Here is a 19,967-nt window from a genome sequence, read left to right as displayed (position 1 = left end):
TGAGTACTCGTTATAGCATTAAGCCTCAGTGTACAGCACATTAAGGACAGAGATCCTACATGAGGAGTAAGTGCACAGTGACTCCTGTTGTTGACTTTACAAATTGACACTCCTGTTTATGGCATCAATAATCTCCCTATGTACCAGTCATGAGTTTCCAAGGCTATGGAAGCCCTCTGAGTTCTCCGACTCTTATCTTGTTTAGACAAGGTCATAGTCAAAGTGGAGGTTCTCTCCTCCCTTCAGAGAAAGGCACCTCCCTCTTTGAAGACCTGTTCTTTCCACTGGGATCTCACTCACAGAGATCTTTTTGCCAGAGTGCCTTGGCTTTCCATGCCTGAAATACTCTCATGGGCTTTTCAGCCAGATCCGAGTGTATTTAGGGCTGATTCTGAGGCCAGAGTGCTATTTAGGACATCCGCCATTCTATGAGTCTGCTGAGTATCTCACTTCCCATGTTGGATCACTCTTCCCTTTATTTATTCTATCGGTTAGTGTTAGCAGATACTAGACTTGTTTATGTGCTCCCTTTGACTCTTAGTCCTTTCATTATGATCAATTGTGAACTGAAATTGATCACTTGGAATAGTGAGATGGCATTGGCCTTAAGTGAGGATTTCAACAGTTTGCTCCCACACAAAAACATAAAGTGAAAAATAATAGATGATTTTTTTTAAACGATGATCAAATCAGATCAGACCTATTGTCATGTTTAATCCCAGTGAGAGTCAAGTTGGGAATTGAAAATTTCTTTTTTTTTTTTTTACAGAAGATCAGTTTAGTGTACATTAAGTAAAGATTTCAATCGTTTGCACCCCCATAGAAACACAAAGTGAAATATACTGTTTGAGTACTCGTTATAGCATTAAGCCTCAGTGTACAGCACATTAAGGACAGAGATCCTACATGAGGAGTAAGTGCACAGTGACTCCTGTTGTTGACTTTACAAATTGACACTCCTGTTTATGGCATCAGTAATCTCCCTATGCACCAGTCAAGAGTTTCCAAGGCTATGGAAGCCCCTTGAGTTCTCCGACTCTTATCTTGCTTAGACACGGTCATAGTCAAAGTGGAGGTTCTCTCCTCCCTTCAGAGAAAGGCACCTCCCTCTTTGAAGACCTGTTCTTTCCACTGGGATCTCACTCACAGAGATCTTTTTGCCAGAGTGTCTTGGCTTTCCATGCCTGAAATACTCTCATGGGCTTTTCAGCCATATCCGAGTGCCTTTGGGGCTGATTCTGAGGCCAGAGTGCTATTTAGGACATCCGCCATTCTATGAGTCTGCTGAGTATCTCACTTCCCATGTTGGATCACTCTCCCCTTTATTTATTCTATCGGTTAGTGTTAGCAGATACTAGACTTGTTTATGTGCTCCCTTTGACTCTTAGTCCTTTCATTATGATCAATTGTGAACTGAAATTGATCACTTGGAATAGTGAGATGGCATTGGCACATGCCACCTTGATGGGATTGAATTGGAATCCCCTGGTATGTTTCCAACTCTACCAATTGGGGCAAGTCAGCCCGAGCATGCCCCGAATTATACATCTCTTCCCTCTCTTATTCCCACTCTTATGTTTAACAGGGATCACATTTCAGTTAATTTTCAACACTTAAGAATAACTGTGTGATAATTACAGAATTAAACCAGTCATATTAAGTAGAACAGACAAAAAAAAAAATACTATGAGGGATAATGTATTAAGTTGTCCATTAGCAGTCAGGGCTATGCTGATCAAGTCACCATTTCTCATAGTGTCCATTCCACTTCAACAGGTTTCCTTTTTGGTGTTCAGTCAGTTGTCACCGATCAGGGAGAACATATGGTATTTGTCCCTTTGGGACTGGCTTATTTCACTCAGCATGATGTGTTCCAGATTCCTCCATTTTGTTGCAAATGACTGGATTTCGTTGTTTCTTACTGCGGTATAGTATTCTAAAGAGTACATATCCCATAATTTCTTTATCCAGTCTACCGTTGATGGGCATTTAGGTTGGTTCCAGGTCTTGGCTATTGTGAATTGTGCTGCAATAAACATTAGGGTGCAGACCGCTTTTTTGTTTATCAATTTAAACTCCTTTGGGTAAATTCCAAGGAGTGGGATGGCTGGGTCGAACGGTAGGGTTATATTCAGGTTTCTGAGGAATCTCCAGACTGATTTCCATAGTGGCTTGACCAGTTTGCATTCCCACCAACAGTGGGTTAGTGTCCCTTTTTCCCCACATCCTCGCCAGCATCTGTTGTTGGTAGATTTCTGTATGTGAGCCATTCTAACCGGGGTGAGGTGAAACCTCATTGTGGTTTTGATTTGCATTTCCCTGATTGCTAGTGACCTTGAACATTTTTTCATGTGCCTGTTGGCCATTAGGATTTCCTCTTTTGAAAAATGTCTATTGAAGTCCTTGGCCCATCTCTTAAGTGGGTTGTTGGTTTTGTTTTTGTGGAGTTTCTTGATCTCTTTGTAGATTCTGGTTATCAACCCTTTATCTGTTCAATAGTTTGCAAATATTTTTTCCCATTCTGTCGGTTGTCTCTTCACTCTCCTGACTGTTTCTTTTGCAGTACAGAAACTTCTCAATTTGATGCAATCCCAATAGTTGATTTTGGCTTTGACTGTCTGTGCCTCCCGGGTCTTTTCCAGAAATTCTTTGCCTGTGCCAATATCTTGAAGGGTTTCTCCAATGTTCTCTAATAAGTTAATGGTGTCAGGTTGTAGATTTAGGTCTTTAATCCACGTTGAGTGGATTTTTGTGTAAGGTGTAAGGTAGGGGTCTTGCTTCATGCTTCTGCACGTGGAAATCCAGTTTTCCCAGCACCATTTATTGAATAGACTGTCCTTGCTCCAGGAATTAGTTTTAGATCTCTCTGTGTGTTTCCCTATTAAACAAAAAGGAGATACAAAAGGGAAAGCAGAAAACCAGAGAATGATGAAACCTCTAAAAGATAACTAACACACAACAGTATTTTCCAATCATGAACGATCAACATTAAGTTAGTGTTGACATAACACAGTCCTGGCATTTAGAGCACAAATAAGTCAATGAAATTTGTATTATTGTTAAAGTATATTTAACTGCTTCTTAATTACGCTTATTTAGAATATTGTCTTTGAAGACAAAAGGGCATTTCCTATTCTTTTTTATTAAAAGACTTGGTTGCATTTGACTATGTTCATGGACTAGTTATGTCTAATGTTCTGGGTTTCTTAACTTTTTAAAGTTGCTCTAAAAAACATTCTTTTAATTATATTTCTTCTGTGGACCTTAGAGTTACCCTGATGTTATACCCATGATTAGCTGAATTAAAACTATATGTAGAATAACTATATGCAAACACTGTGTGCCCATGTCTCCTTTTTCCATCCCTATCTCTTTTTCCAGAAGGAGCACAGGCTCTGTTGAAACACAAAATTGGACGTGTGTCCCAGAATTCCATCTCATGGGCTTCTCAGAGGATCCAGACCTGCAGTCCGTCCTGTTTGGGCTGTTCCTGTCCATGTACCTGGTCACAGTGCTCGGGAACCTGCTCATCATGCTGCTCATCATCTCTGACACCCATCTGCACACCCCCATGTACTTCTTCCTCTGCAACCTGTCCTTGGCTGACATGGGTTTCACCTCCACCATGGTTCCCAAGATGATTGTGGACATCCACACTCACAGCACAGCCATCTCCTATGTGGGCTGCCTGACACAGATGTCTCTCTTTCTCATCTGTGGATGCATGGATGATTTGATTCTGACTGTGATGGCCTATGACCGGTTTGTCGCCATTTGTCACCCACTGCATTACCAGGTCATCATGAACCCCCGCCGCTGTGGCTTCTTGGTTTCAGTGTCTTTTGTGGCCAGCCTTTTTGATTCTCTGCTGCACAACTTGATATTATTACCAGATACCTGCTTCAAGGCAGTTGAAATTTCTAATTTCTTTTGTGACCCTTCTCAGCTTCTCATTCTTACATGTGATAACACCTTCAACCATGACATAGTCATGTATCTTATTGGTATCATATTTGGGTTTTTCCCTATCTCAGGGATCCTCTTCTCTTACTATAAAATCGTGTCCTCCATTCTGAGAGTCCCATCCCCAGATGGGAAGTACAAAGCCTTCGCCACCTGTGGCTCACACCTGTTGGTCGTTTGCTTATTTTACGGATCAAGTTTAGGCGTGTATCTCAGTGCATCCTTCTCCACCTCTTCCAGAGAGAGTGCTGTGGTCTCACTGATGTAACCCTGGTCACCCCTATGTTGAACCCCTTCATCTACAGCCTGAGGAACAGGGACATCAAGAGAGCTCTGCAGAGAACTCTCAACAGAATAAGCTAATCTCACTGCCCTTGCTATCCTTGTGTTCCTAGAACTGAAATGGGCAGCTTCAAGATGTCTAGAATCAGTCCTAAGGTCACAGCATGTGAAGGCATCTATCATCTTCTCCATGTCTTTTTTTTTTATTTTTTGACAGGCAGAGTGGACAGTGAGAGAGAGACAGAGAGAAAGGTCTTCCTTTTGCCGTTGGTTCACCCTCCAATGGCCGCCGCGGCCGGCGCACTGCGGCCAGCGCACCGCGCTGATCCGATGGCAGGAGCCAGGAGCCAGGTGCTTTTCCTGGTTTCCCATGGGGTGCAGGGCCCAAGCACCTGGGCCATCCTCCACTGCACTCCCGGGCCACAGCAGAGAGCTGGCCTGGAAGAGGGGCAACCGGGACAGAATCCGGTGCCCCGACCGGGACTAGAACCCGGTGTGCTGGCGCCGCAAGGCGGAGGATTAGCCTAGTGAGCCGCGGCGCCGGCCCATCTCCATGTCTTTTGGGCTTCTCTTTCCACAACCTTTCCTCTCAACATATGGGAAGCTAACGCTGTAGGCTGGGGCTTTAACTTGCTGTGTCACTGTGCAGGCCCCAGGTTTGGAGCTCTTAAAAAAATCACTACTCTACTTTCCACATTTCTTTAATAAAAGGTCACTCATGGTCACTAACCTTAACTACATCTGAAGTGTGGTGCCTTTCACTCATCTCTTCTCTCCCCACTCAGGCCTCAGTGTTGGAGAGAGTCCCTTTAGTTACCATTTCTGTTCACATGTTTTTCCCTCTTTACCTCTGTCCTGCAGTAGCTATTGGACCCATTGCCATATTCCGTTCTCTGCATTATGATAACTGGATTTGTTTCTGTTTCTTGACTGATGAATACATCACAACATGGGGCAAAAGGTAGAGGATGAGCTGTGATGGGAGTATTTAAAAATGTGCACAAGGGGGCGGCACTGTTGCATGTTAGGTTAAGTCTCTGCCAGCAGTACTGGCATCCCATATGGTGCTGGTTCAAGTCCTGGCTGCTCCACTTCTGATACAGCTTCCTGCTAATGGCCTGGGAAATAAGCGGTGGATGGCCTAAATGCTTGGGCCCATGCACCCATGTTGGAGACCCAGAAGAAGCACCTAGCTCCTGGCTTTGGATTAGCCCATCTCCAGCTGTTACAGCCATTTGGGGAGTGAATCAGTGGAAGGAAGATCTGTCGCTCCTTCTCTTTCTGTAACTCTGCCTTTTGAATAAAATATTTTTTTTCATGTGCTCAAGAAATCAAGCCAGTTTTCAATATCAGTCTTCTCATAAACACAAAAGAGGCAGAATTTAGGGTCTTCTCATTTCTGTTGATGACACTCATCTTTTGAGGTGGGTGTTAGTGCCATGTGGGATGCCTGTACTGCAGGGCCTGGTTTTGAATCCTAGCTCCACTCTGATTCTGAATTCCTACTAACGTGCATCCTTGGAGGCAGCAGGTGATGGCTCAAGCAGTTGGGTCCCTGCCACACACGTGGGAGATGTGGACTGAGTTCTTAGCTTCTGGCTTTGGCCTGGCCCAGCCTTGGCTGCTGTGGGCATTTAGGGAGTGAACTAGTGGATGGACAACATTGCTCTCTCAATCTCTCAGTCTTGTCCTTTCAAATAAATAAATTTTTACAACTAAAAAAAAAAAAAGGAACATTCTTCATGTGAGGGAAAAACAGCGAATGTCTTATTTTATTGTGCAAACATAACTCTCCAGACATAGTATGTCTGGCAGGTGAGAACCTTAATTTTTTTTTAAAGAAGGTTTGCTTATTTGAAAGGAAGAGAGAGAGAAAGAGAGAGAGTGAGAGAGAGTGAGAGAGAGTGAGAGAGAGAAAAAGAGAGAGAGAAAGAGAGAGAGAGAGAGTGAGAGAGTGAGAGAGAGAGAGATCTTCTGTCTGTTGGTTCACTGCCCAAAAGGCTGCAATGGCTGGGCCAGTAGCCTGGAAGTCCATCCTGGTCTCCCATGTGAGTGTCATGGGCCCAGGCATTCAGACCATTTTCCACTGCTTTCCCAGGTGCACGGGCAAGGAGCTGGATCAGAAGTGGAGCAGCCTGGACTTGATTGGTGCTGAGATGAGATACCAGGTGGCAGGCAGCAGTTTAACCTGCTGCACCACAATGCTGTCCCTGCCCAAACACTGAACGAGGCAATAGCGTGTGCCTCCCACTCTTCAGGTTTCCAGTCCATCCAGCGGGAATGGTTCCTGTGCTTTCCATCACCGGAGGTGCCATGAGTGTTAGCCAGCCCATCACCGGAGCCACCACAGGTGTTAGCTGGCCCATTCCCATGCCTGTCTTCTTGCCAGTCCTCAGGACAGAGCCTCAGCCCCCATGGGTCCCTGCACACAGGAGGGAGAACAGATTTGTGCTCCTTGGCCATGCCCCTGAGCAAGGCAGCACGGCCTGCAGGGTGCTTTGCGAGATGCTGGGTGTGGAGGATTGTCAGGAACATATTTCCCCAGCATTAGTTCACATCAGATGGGTGGGAAAGCAAGACTGGCTGCCCCGACATGCCAGCTTTCAGCTCAGAGGTCTGTAATGTTTATGCTTTTCAGTCTTGTTGGGAATTTGAGAATCCAACTGGTACCAAATGCTTGCTCCATGACACCATCTTGAGAAAGGAGCCACAGTTGGAATCTGTACTGCTGTAGGAGATAGAAACCCCTGTATGTCCTCATCCCTGGGGATCCACAGTCACTCCACTGTACAGGCAAGAGGACCACAGCCTCATAAACCTAGCTAGACCCAGCAGCAACAGCGACCAACATTTTAGCCTAAGCGGTGTCCTGCACTACACTGGTCAGGTGGTTCTACACAGCAAAGTGGGTCCTATTCCCAAAACCTTAAGAAGGAGTGATCACCTCTGTGGATACAGGACCATCTCCTCTACTTCCTCAACTTTGACCCCACCAGGGCAGTGCAAGCTCTGGCTTTGGTGGGTGTGAGCAGTGCTGCATGTTTGTCCCAAACTCCCGCCCAGCCATACTGTGGATCCTTCTGAGCCTGCCCTGACTTTGAGGGGACTTCAACACCCTACTTTTTCAGTGTACAGATCACTGGAAAACAAGCATCAGAATTAAACTATACTATAGACCAAATGAGTCTTATCAAAATAGAACATTAAGTCCAACCACAGCAGGATACATCCTCTTTCCATCAGCATGAACCAACGGCAAAGGAAGACCTTTCTCTCTGTCTCTCTCTCTCTCACTGTCCACTCTGCCTGTCCAAAAAAAAAATAGTCTTTAGGATACGCTATTGATTAGGCCACAAAAAAAAATCCCAGCAAATTCAAAAAAATCAAAATCCTATCACATTATCCTCTCTGACCACAATGGAGTAAAACTAGAAATGGTCAGCCAAAGAGAAAATAACTCTAGAAGCTATCCAAATACATGGAAATGGAACAACTTGCTTCTGAATGAAAAATGGGTCCTTGAAAAATAAGGAAAATTTAAAAATTCCTTGCATCTTATGAAAATAGAAACACAACAGCTCAAAACTTATGTCATATCGGAAGCAATTCTAGCATTTCTAATGAAAAGTTTATAACAGTAAGCACCTACACACACACACACACACACACACACAAATACCACAACCTAACTACATCTTAAGGACCTTGAAAAGCAAGATACAACCAAGCCCAAAGTTAGGAGGAAAGAAATAAATAAAATAGGAAACTAAAATAGAAAAGATTAATGAAGTAAAAAATTTGGTTTTTTTGAAAAGATAAAACATACATCTTTAGCTAGAGTAAAACCAGAAAGCAGACTTCAATAAATAAAAGCAGAGATGGAAAAGGAGACATTACAAATGACACCACAGAAGTATAAAGAGCCATTACAGACTATTATGAATGACTACACACCAACAAATTGGAAAACTTTGAAGAGGAGGACAGATTTCTATACCTATAACTGACCAGGATTGAATAACAAAGAAAACCTGAATGGATCAATAAAAAGTAGTGATATGGAAGTGTAACAAGAAGTCTCTGGACAAAGAAAAGCCCAGGACCAGATGGCTTCACTGCTGAATTCTAGAAAACTCCTAAGGAAGAACAAACAGCAATTAATCTCAAAGTACTCCCAAGTAATCGAAAGGAAGGGAACCCTTCAAAATGCATTCTATGAGGCTAGCATTACCTTGATTTCAAAACCAGTCAAGGACACAACAGGAAAAAAACTATAGGTCAATATCCCTGATGAACACATGCAAAAATTCTCAGCTGTATACTAGCAATTGGCATTCAATACACACACCAACAAAAGTCCTTTAGCATGATGAAGTCTGAGTTCTATCAGGGATTCAGAAATATTCAGCCTATGCAAATCAATAAGTAATATATCACATCAAAAGAAAAAAGGGCAAAATTCATATGATCATCTCAGTAGATGCAGAGAGCATTTGGCACTATTCAGAATCCACTTGTGACTGAAAATCTTAAATAAATTAGGTATAGAAGGAATACACCTCAACACAGTAAAGGCCAGATGGGACAAACCCATAGCCAACGTGATACTGGAAGGAGCAAAGCTGAAACCATGTCCTCTAAGATCTGGAGCCAGCCAGAAAAGGTTGTCAACCTTCACTGCTCTTATTCAGTATAGCATTGGAAGTTTTAGCCAAAGCAGCTAGGCCAGGGAAAGAAATAAAAGGCAGACAAATAGGAAAGGAAGAAATCAAATTGCCCCTGTTTGTAGAGGACATGAGTTTGTATGGAAATAAAGCTGAATACATTCACCAGGAGACTAGTGGAACTTAAAAACAAGTTCAGTTGCATGGTACAAATTAAGTGTGCAAAACTCAGTAGCATTTCTATAACACCAATAATGAACTGCACCAGAAAGAAGTAATTACAAAAAATTGTATGCCTTGCAATCCATTTAACCATGGGTATGAAAGATCTCTACTATGAAAATTACATAACACTACTGAAAGAGGTAAAGAAAACAAAACAAAAAGACTTGCAAGATATAATTAAAACGTCCATACTACCTGAAGAGGTTTCCAGATTCAATGCAGTCTCCATGAAAATACCTACTACATTTTTCATGCAACTATTAAAAATTTATAAAATTCAATCTTGAACAAAAACAACAAAGTGGGAGGCACCAGAATACTAGATTTCAGGACATTCCACAGAGCTATTTCAACTAAAACAGCATGGAACTTGCATAAAAATAGTCATGTAGAACCAAGAGAGTGATTGGAGATCAAAAAAATGAATCCATGAATCTATAGTCAACTTTGACAAAGTTGCTGAAAACACACATTGGAGCATGGACAGTCTTTTCAGTTACTGGCAAGGGAAGACTGTATATCCACATGCAGTTAATTGAACTAAGATGTTCCCTTCCTCCTATACAAAAATCTACTCAAAATGGATCAGAGATCTAAATGTAAGACCCAAAACTATCAAATTGCTAGAAGGAAAAGGGAAACACTTCAATATAATACCACAGGCAATGTTTTTTTTTTTTTTTGGGGGGGGGGATAAGATCCCAAAAGCACAAAAAAGAAAAGCAAAAACATATCAGATTGTATCACAGAGAGAAACTTCTGCACAGTCAAGGAAGCAATCAGCAAAATGAAGAAACAACCAAGATAATGTGAGAAAATATTTATGCTATTCTTCGTAGAAAGGATTAATATCCAGAATATATAAGGAACCCAGAAAACCTAATTAGAAAACAAAAAATCAAGTTACAAAATGGGCATAGAGTATGAATAGAGATTGTGCCCTTGGACTGGCCTTCAGGGAGAAACATACACATTTAGCCCAATTCCAGGTGTGCATTTCTGGTTCCACATGCTTAAGGAGTTATTTGGAAGGCAAATGGGACTTCTAATGGCAGACAATAAAGAAACAACACATGGGGACTCTAATACTGTAGTTACTCGTGATAGTAAAGGGCCCACTGAAGTAGCAGTTATGCATTGTCAGGGGCACCAATCAGCCAGCAGATGAAGCAGCCAACATTTTCCTAATTTTAGGTGAAATTACTTTAGCAACTGTGAAAGCACTAAACCACTTAAAAGAAAACTTGAAAATCATTCACAGAGATATCAAACCTTCCAATATTCTTCTGGATAGAAGTGGAAATATTAAACTCTGTGACTTTGGCATCAGTGGACAGCTTGTAGGCTCCATTGCCAAGACAAGAGGTGCTGGGTGTAGGCTTTACATGGCACCTGAAAGAATAGACCCAAGTGCATCATGACAAGGATATGATGTTCGCTCTGATGTCTGGAGTTTGGGGATCATATTGTAGGAGTTGGCTACAGGCTGATTTCCTTAGCCAAAGTGGAAGGGTGTATTTGATCAGCTAACATAAGTCGTGAAAGGAGATCCTCCACAGGTGAGTAATTCTGAGGAAAGGGAATTCTCCCGAGTTTCATCAACTTTGTCAACTTGTGCCTTACAAAGGATGAATCCAAAAGGCCAGAGTATAAAGAACTTCTGAAACATCCCTTTATTTTGATGTATGTGGAACGTACCATTGAGGTCGCATGCTATGTTTGCAAAATCCTGGATCAAATGCCAGCTACTCCCAGCTCTCCCATGTATGTCGACTGGTATCGCTGCTACATCAGACTCTAGAAAAAAGGGCTGAGAGGAAGCAAGATGTAAAGAATTTTCATCCCGTATCACAGTGTGTTTATTGCTCGCCCAGACACCATGAGCAATAAGATTGGTGTTTGTTTTCATCATGTCTGTATACTCCTGTCACCTAGAACATGCACCCCTGCAATACCTGATTGATCACACAGTGTTAGTGCTGGTCAGAGAGACCTCATCCTGCTCTTTCATGATGAACATGTTCATGAAATGTGGAAGTCTGTAAGATCAAGTTGTTGACTGTGACTAGATCACACCTTAAATTCATTTCTAGACTTGAAACCTGGAGACGCAGCTACTGGAATGTTGTTTGATCAGACTTCGAAATCCTGGAAAGACGTGGTGATGGATGTACTAAGTCTGAACTAGAGACTTGGGCTTGAGTGAGAACTCGCACAGCCAATGAGACACATTGCTTTCTGGAGCTGGGAGACAAAGGAGGAGTTTACCTTCTTCACCAAGTGCAATAGGTTTACTGATTTGATATTCTGTTGCTTTACAGTCACAGTCAATGTTTGGGGATCGATGTGCTCAGCCAAATTTCCTGTTTTAAATATCATGTTAAATTAGAATGAATTTATCTTTATGAAAAACCATGTTGCATTCAAAGAGGTGAACATTAAAATATTGAGACAGGATAGAATGTGTTCTTTTCTCCTTTACCAGTCTTTCTACTTTTCACTGGGAAGACTCAGGAGTCTGCCACTTGTCAAAGAAGGTGCTGATCCAAAGAATTTTTCACTCTCAGAATTTGGTGTGCTGCCAACTTGATGTTTCACCTGCCACAAACCACCAGGACTGAAAGAAGAAAAAAGTACAGAGGGCAAAGTTTACAGATATTTTAATTCTAATACTGTATCCAGAACAATTTGTAGCAGCTACGTGTGTTTCCCCTTGGTCCCAAACCTGTTACTTTAGCCATCATAACACACTAACAGGGAGAAGGAAGCTAGTAGCAATGTGCCTTGATTGAATAGATAAAAAGTTCTTATAGGTAGCAAAAGACCAAATCTCAGTTGTTTGCTTCTTGCCATCACTGGCCCAGGTATTTAGTTTCTGGATCTCTTTTCCCTTTCCTGTGGCCTGTTGCTGCTGTGTGACTTTTGCTTAATCCAAAATATTTAGCCTTTTTTTTCTATATCAAAAACCTCTCTGATTACCGGGGATGTCTCTGACCAAGGAAGTTGAGCCGCTGGATCTCTCTTATGCTGTAGTGTTTAAAAGGCTGAGAACAATGGGGCCTGGCTGATGTGGTAGGTGATGAGGCCAGAGATGGGGATCTGAAATGGCAGTCTTTTTACCTGCTGCAATCTCTAGTAGTTCATTATCACTTCTGAGAATGGAATTTCCCAAAACAAAAAAGGGAAACAAAAAACCCTGAATAATTAGAGGAGGCCATTTAAATGTGTCATTTGTGCATCTTCACTTACCCATGAGCCAGTGTCTCATTTGGTTTTGCACAGGCCTCCCTGGCACGGAGCCTTGGGCTTTATCTAGCAGTTGGGCAGCACTGTGAGTGGTTCAAGCACACTGGAATATAGAACAGCCGAGGTCTGAGATGCAGATCATGCCATTCCAGAACCAAATCCTGGCAGGTACTGCTGTGTCTTTTCCCAGAGTGACGGTCATACCTACTATACAACAACAAAGGGAGAATGGTGCTGTTTAAAAGTTACCTCCCTGTAAAATTGCAGAATTAAAAAGATTTCCCTCTTAGGCCCACTTGCCTAATTTCCTTATCTCTTCCCCCATGGTGTCCCAAACTTTGACATCCCAGTGTTCTGAAAGGAGGCGTTGCTATATGTTTTCCTTCGACCGCACCAAGCCGTCACCCTCCATTGCTCCCAGGGACCCAAGAGGAATTGGTTTCTCTGCTGTCAACTTCCCATCTGGCTCAGCCTAGGGTCACTCTGCCATTATGCAAATGGAGATTAAAGCAATTCTGACTGTCTAGGAGCTAATCTGACCATTCTATTGTGTGGATGACCACATAAAAAGGCAATTTTAGTGTATTAATCATAGATTATTATAAACTATAAACATAAGGGCAAGGAATTTATTACAATGTACCTTTATTAAAACAAAAGGGTGTATAGTGTTCACAAACTATGAGAATACTGTAAGAACTGTACATTGTGAGCTCTGGTTATTTTTCTCTAGTACCATAGAAAAATGTATAAAAATTATCAAAAAACTAATGTGCAAGGATATTGCCTTATTTGTCTATAAAAATGGAGCTCAGTAACATAACTGCTTCTTGGAGCTTTGGAATATTTTATCCTGTATTCTTGTTTGAATTCCTCCTCTATATAAGATATATACATGAAATCAAAGTGTTTATGTAATAGTTCTATCCTTTTGCCTGCAGGTCAGTTGTAATAAATCTAAGATGTGATGATGAAAAAAAAAGAACTATCTACAAATCACACTGAATCTGTTAAAAACTAATTGAAAATTAAAATAGAAACACTAAAAAAGAAATAAAGGAAAATAACAACCTTGTTACATAAAAATTTAAAAAAATAACATTATCTGTTTAAAAGTTAGAGAGAGACAGAGAGACAGAGAGACAGAGAATCCTGGATCTGCTATTTTATTCCCTAGATGCCTACAAGAGCTGGAGCTGGGCCAGGATGAAGCCAAGAGCCCAGAATTCATTCTGTGTCCCCCACGTGGATTGCATAGACCAAGGCACTTGAGCCATCATCAGTTGCCTGCCAGTGTGTGCATTAACAGGAAGCAGGATCGAAAATGGAGTTGGGACTCAAACCCAGGCCCTCCAATATGGGATGCTGGTTTCCAATGTGGTGGCTTAAACTACTAGGCCACAATGCCCATACCTATTATAATTTTTAAACAAAGACTCAGGTCTTCTGAAGATCTTAAGAAGATAAGTCTGGGATTGAGTGGGAAGCCATATGTTGACAGAGCCCTAGTTGATATTTTTTATAAACCTAAATTTGTGATGGTGGTTCTCAAAGGATTGTCCTTGGAACCATCAAATTTGAAACTTGTCCAACATAAAACTTGATGGACTCAAGTTGAGATTTCCTGAGACAGAAACTTTGGAGTGGGCCTTAAAGATCTATGTTTAAAAAAATGTTGAGGGGCTGTCACTGTGGCATAGCAGGTAAAGCCAGCACCTGCAGTGCTGGCATCCCATATAGGTGCCGGTTTGAGTCCTGGCTGCTCCACTTCTGATCTAGCTCTCTGCTATGGCCTGGGAAAGCAGTAAAAGATGGTCTAAGTCCTTGGGCCCCTGCACCTACGTGAGAGAACTGGAAGCAGCTCTGGCTCCTGGCTTTGGATCAGTGCAACTCTAGCCATTCTGGCCAATTGAGGAGTGAACCAACAGATGGAATACACCACCCCCCACCGCCTATCTGTCTCTCTCTGTGTAACCATGACTTTCAAATAAATAAATAAATCTTTAAAAAACCACAAATATTGAGGCAGTCCTGGTTTAGGCTAGATTTGACATCACTACTCCAGTGAATCCTAGAACACTTTCTACTCAACCATCATCTTATTAGGAATCTACAAGCCAATAAATGCTGCCATATTTGTCACCAAGAAGTGATCCAAGTAAGATTAATTTTTCCCAGAGGTGAAGAACATAGGAGAGAGAAATTATAGATGTTCCTACTGTTAATCTCCCAAGGATAATGAATTGGCAGGTTACAGACTCCCTGTTCTTGAGGAACCAACATAATCAGAGAATGAACACATCACTGATCAATTTGTCTAATTAGCGTCAGAGGGGATACAGCCTCCAGGACACAACTTGGAACTCACTAATTTATAGTCATCAATGTCCCAAATGCAAGACACTCACATCATCTCCAGAAGAAGTGATCCAGGCCCTATGGCACATGCCTGGCTCTGTCTCCCACTCTTCTGGGGGCCAGACCTTCTGTCTTTATCACCCACTCTCTATGAAAGAAAGAGATTCTAGACATTTGGCTTTGTGTGGGTTCATGCTGCCGAGCCTGCATAGCCTGGTAAGTGTTGAGGAAACTAGGGGAGGGGAAAGGGCATTACCTATTGTTAAGTATAAGGTAGGGTAAACATTCATGGAGAAAGACTTGCTGAAGATAATTTCTTGGAAGGAAGAATGATTAGACTACTTGGTGATAGCTGCTACGGCATAGTGAGTTTTCTCTTTGATTGTGTTTTGTTTGTGGGCATGGCTGAGAAGATGATGAGAGGTGCTAGTCTTTGTTGGCCATTTCACTGCCCTGGACCACATGGTCTAGTGTTATGATTTCCAGTCCAAGTTGCACAGATGGATGCCCCAAGGTCCTGATAGAACTGTAGATTTTTAACAGCAAAGTCTTGGACCCTTCTAGATCTATTCTCTTATTACCTGACCCAGGAACTCCAAATCCTCCATTCTCTACCACCCCCAGACCAAGCCTTCTGAATTCTGTGACCCACACTTGCTTAAGAATATTTCCTGCTTTCCAGACAGGTCTGTGCTCCGTTTGCCTCTTAACTCTTATCCAGGGCTCTTATTAGATTCCTTTAAGAAAGCAGAGGCTGGATTCCCTAGCATCTTGGACTGTGGCACAGAAATTCTTGGGTTGGGGTGTGAGAGAGGGAAAGGGAAGGACACAGAGAATCCCAATACCATGTTCCCTCTTGACATCCCCTGCCTTAGTGCTTGGGGACATCAGGGGTGCACTGGAACTCACGATATCCCTTTCCCGTGATTTCCCTTGATTTCACTTGAACATCCTCTCTTGATGCTTGTCTTTCTTAGGTAACATAATTCTTCAGTGGGTCCCTTCAACTCAAATGATGTGAGGACTCCCCAAACATTATGTCTGCCCCAAACTCATCTTTCCCTCCAGGTACCAGGAATAATTGTAATTCATATCACATTAGTCCCTTGATTATATTCATTTTCTCTGTCTGTCTGTCTCTCTCTCTCCCCTCCCCCTTAATTGTATTCTCTTTACAGCCTCATTCTCTGTGCAATTTCCCTTTCCAGGTTCTCAGAGAGGTCATCTCTGCCCATCTCTCCAACATCATTCTTTATCGTTCTCATCTACCACTTTCTACTTAAGCAAGAAGAAATTGCCAGAACACTCTGGGCTCTACTGCCTCTTGCTTTCAAACATCTCCCATTCTTCTCTCTACCAGAAAGTCCTGACTCAACCCTTCCCTGAATATCTACTTTCCCTGGTAGCCCTTCCTCCAGGAATGCTTCCATGACTCCATCGTCCCAGGCTGGATTTAGAGCTCCTCTCTGTATTCCACACTGTAATCCACCTTAGCACTTAATTCTCTGTGTTACAATTACTGTTTTCTGCATCTATCTCTACACCTTGGAGGCCAGACATGAATACAAAGGCCAAACACCCTTAATCTTCATATCCCAACAGCTACCACATAGACTGGCCCAAAGACTCCATTATTGCAGAATGGTTTCCAGGAATTTTTCAGTGACTGACAGCTGCCTCATTAATTATTTTGTTTTAAAGAACTATTTATTTATTTGAAAGTCAGAGTTACAAAAATAGAGGAGAGGCAGAGTTAGAGGGGGGGGAGGGAAGGAGGGAGGGATTGGTCTTCCATCTGCTGATTCACTCCCCAATTGGCTGCAATGGCCAGAGTTGCACTGATCTGAAGCCAGGAGCCAGGAGCTTCCTTTGGGTCTCCCACGTGATTGCAGGGGCCCAAGGACTTGGGCCATCTTCTACTGCTATCCCAGGCCAAAGTGAAGCGTCATACTCATTTGGTGCATAGTCAAAGGGGCTAGGATGAAGGAGGTGACTATCCTCCCAGTTTCTGATATCTAACCTTTGGTCTGAAGGTAGGCAGAAAGTTTCTAATATATCGGTAGCTTAAGATAAACATTCCTAACCATAATGTCATGATTCATTTGAATCATCATTTGGCTGGTGCTATTTTTAAATATATACAAAGATTCATTGATTTGAAAGGCAGAGTGTCAGAGGGAGAGGGACACGTGTACACACACACACATACACACACAAAGAAAGAGAATGAGCCGGCGCCGTGGCTCAATAGGCTAATCTTCCACCTTGCGGCGCCGGCACACCGGGTTCTAGTCCCGGTTGGGGCGCCGGATTCTGTCCCGGTTGCCCCTCTTCCAGGCCAGCTCTCTGCTATGGCCAGGGAGTGCAGTGGAGGATGGCCCAGGTGCTTGGGCCCTGCACCCCATGGGACACCAGGAAAAGCACCTGGCTCCTGGCTCCTGCCAGGATCAGCGCGGTGCGCCGGCTGCAGCGGCGGCCATTGGAGGGTGAACCAACGGCAAAGGAAGACCTTTCTCTCTCTCTCTCTCTCTCACTGTCCACTCTGCCTGTCAAAAAAAAAAAAAAAAAAAGAAAGAGAATGAGAGAGAGAGAGAGAAAGAGAGAGAGAGAGACAGAGAGATTCCATCCATTTGTTCACTTCCCAAATGGCTGCAATAGTCAAGGCTGGGCCACACCAAAGCTGGGAGCCAGGAATTCCATAGGGGTCTTCGATGTGGGTGGCAGAGCTTTCCCAGGTGTATTAGCCGGGAGCTGAATTGGAAGCAGGGCAGCCAGAATGGATGATGGCAATGCAAGTGTTGTGCTACAATGCTGCACTCCACAATTATGTTTTCCACTGTACATTTCTCATTGTCTCAACTTTTTAATGTAGACTGAAAGAACAAGATTTGATTGTCCCAGAAATAGAACCTTTCTCTGGCCAAATAATTACTTTCATGAAAATAGTTCTAAAATCTGAATGTTCATATGGACTATATGATGAAACTTCATAACTTCCTGGAAAATGGAAATAAAGGATAAATTTATTTTTGTGTGGATCTACAAGTGCTTAAGGAAATAGAATAAATAAGAGAGGGCTCCCTGACTCTTAGAAATCTCACATGCAATTTCTGTCATCTGTAAGCCAGCCACCTTGTTAGTGATTTTTCCCTACAGCCTCCTGAACAGAATCAGAAAGACAGTGCCAGAAAGACATCTCAAGATTTTAGGAGGAGAGTGATACAACTGGATTTTCATTTTAGAAAGATGTGTTATCAGGCTGGACACTTGGAAGGAAGTCCCTGCAATAGACCTAGCAGGGGATGGAATTGTTTTATTTTGCAATGCTGTTGATGATATGAACATGCAGAGTACATTCCAGGGAACACCAGAATCCTGGCCATGGCCCATAGGATCTCTGCACATGTGCTCACTAAAATAAGTAAGGCAGGTGGGCATTTGATGCAGTGGTTAGTTAAGATGTTTTTTGGGGGGATGCCTGCATCCTACATCACAGAGCCTGGGCTGAGTTCTGGCTCTGCTCCTATTCCTAGCTTCCTGCCAATATGCACACCTCTCTCCTCCCTCCTCCCCTTTCTTCCTTCCTTTACCTTGGAAAGTAAGTCATCATCCTACTTATCCTGCAATATTTTATCTAGATATTGTCCCTGCTCTCACATTTTCTTACTACCCAGATGTGGTTTTCTGCTTTCAGATGTGCCCCAGACAAGCAAGATGGCCTATACCTTTCCTTTAGATCACTGGGCCTCTTATGTGTTAGGGAAGATGTGGACTATTTTATTCCTAAGGTCTAAAGTTGCTGTTTGTAGTCCTTGACTCTAAGTCAGAGATAAAAGGAATAGGTGAGGGTCCAGTGCTGTGGCATATCGACTAACGCCACCACCTGCAGTGCCAGCATTCCATATGGGCACTGGTTTGAGTCCTGACTGCTCCACTTCCCATCTAGCTCTCTGATATGGCCTGGGAAAGCAGTGGAGGATGGCCCAATTCCTTGGGCCCCTGCCCCCATGTGGGAGACCTGGAAGAAGCTCCTGTCTCCTGGCTCTGGATTGGCACAGCTCCAGCAGCTGTGGCCATCTGGGGAGTGGACCAGTGGATGGAAGACCTCTCTCTCTGCCTCTGCCTCTCTGTAACTCTGCCTTTCAAATAAAACAACACACACACACACAAACCAAAGGAATAGATTTGTCTCCCAGAGGCTAATGGACAGAGATTGGTCAGCATTACAAAATGTTGCCTATAACAAGTGACAGACTATAGAATTCCTAATTTTGTAATAGTAATATTGCTTTTCTCCCAAATGGTGGAGTTAGAATCATGCCAGGGGATCCCAATACAATCCCATCAAGGTGGCATGTACCAATACCATCTCACTAGTCCAAGTGATCAATTTCAGTTCACAATTGATCACACTGATAGGTCTAAGAGTCAAAGGGATCACACAAACAAGACTAGTGTCTGCTAATACTAGCTGATAGAATCAAAAAGGGAGAGAATGATCCATCATGGGAAGCAGGATACACAGTAGACTCATAGAATGGCAGATGTCCTAAATAGCACTCTGGCCTCAGAATCAGCCCTTAAGGCACTCCGATCTGGCTGAAGAGCCCATGAGAGTATTTTAGACATGGAAAGCCAAGACACCCCGGAAAAATAAAAAAGAATACCTAGATTGAAGATCCCAGCGAGTGAGATCCCAGTGGAAAGAACAGGCCATCAAAGAAGGAGGTACCTTTCTCAGAAGGGAGGAGAGAACTTCCACTTTGACTATGACCCTGTTGGAATAAGATCAAAGTCAGCGAACTCAACAGGCTTCCATAGCCTTGGCAACTCATGACTAGAGCCTAGGGAGATTACTGACGCTATAAACAAGAGTGTCAAATTGTTAAGTCAACAACAGAAGTCACTGTGTACTTACTTCTCATGTGGGATCTGTCCTTAGTGTGTTGTCCAATGTGAAGTAATGCTATAACTAGTACTGAAACAGTATTTTACACTTTATGTTTCTGTGTGGGTGCAAACTGATGAAATCTTCACTTAGTGTATACAGAATTGATCTTCTGTGTATAAAGATGGTTCAAAGTGAATCTTGATATGAGTGGAATGGGAGAGGGAGTGGGATATGGGAGGGGTGTGAGTGGGAGGGAAATTATGGGGGGGGAAGCCATTGTGGTCCATTAACTGTACCTTGAAAACTTATATTTACTAAATAGAAAAAAAGATTGTTTT

The 19,967-nt window shown here is 42.8% G+C and overlaps 2 pseudogenes; both read left to right on the top strand.

The window, feature by feature from the left end:
- The first annotated feature begins 2,480 nt into the window (after positions 1-2,480).
- Positions 2,481-7,418, top strand: LOC127485694 (olfactory receptor 7E24-like; annotated as a pseudogene).
- A 1,805-nt stretch (positions 7,419-9,223) lies between these two features.
- LOC127485695 (dual specificity mitogen-activated protein kinase kinase 4 pseudogene) lies at positions 9,224-16,410 on the top strand (annotated as a pseudogene).
- Positions 16,411-19,967: the final 3,557 nt, after the last annotated feature.

Source organism: Oryctolagus cuniculus, chromosome 16 (assembly GCF_964237555.1).
Source record: "Oryctolagus cuniculus chromosome 16, mOryCun1.1, whole genome shotgun sequence".
Taxonomy (NCBI): Eukaryota; Metazoa; Chordata; class Mammalia; order Lagomorpha; family Leporidae; genus Oryctolagus; species Oryctolagus cuniculus.
This window is presented reverse-complemented; position numbering and strand designations above follow the sequence as displayed.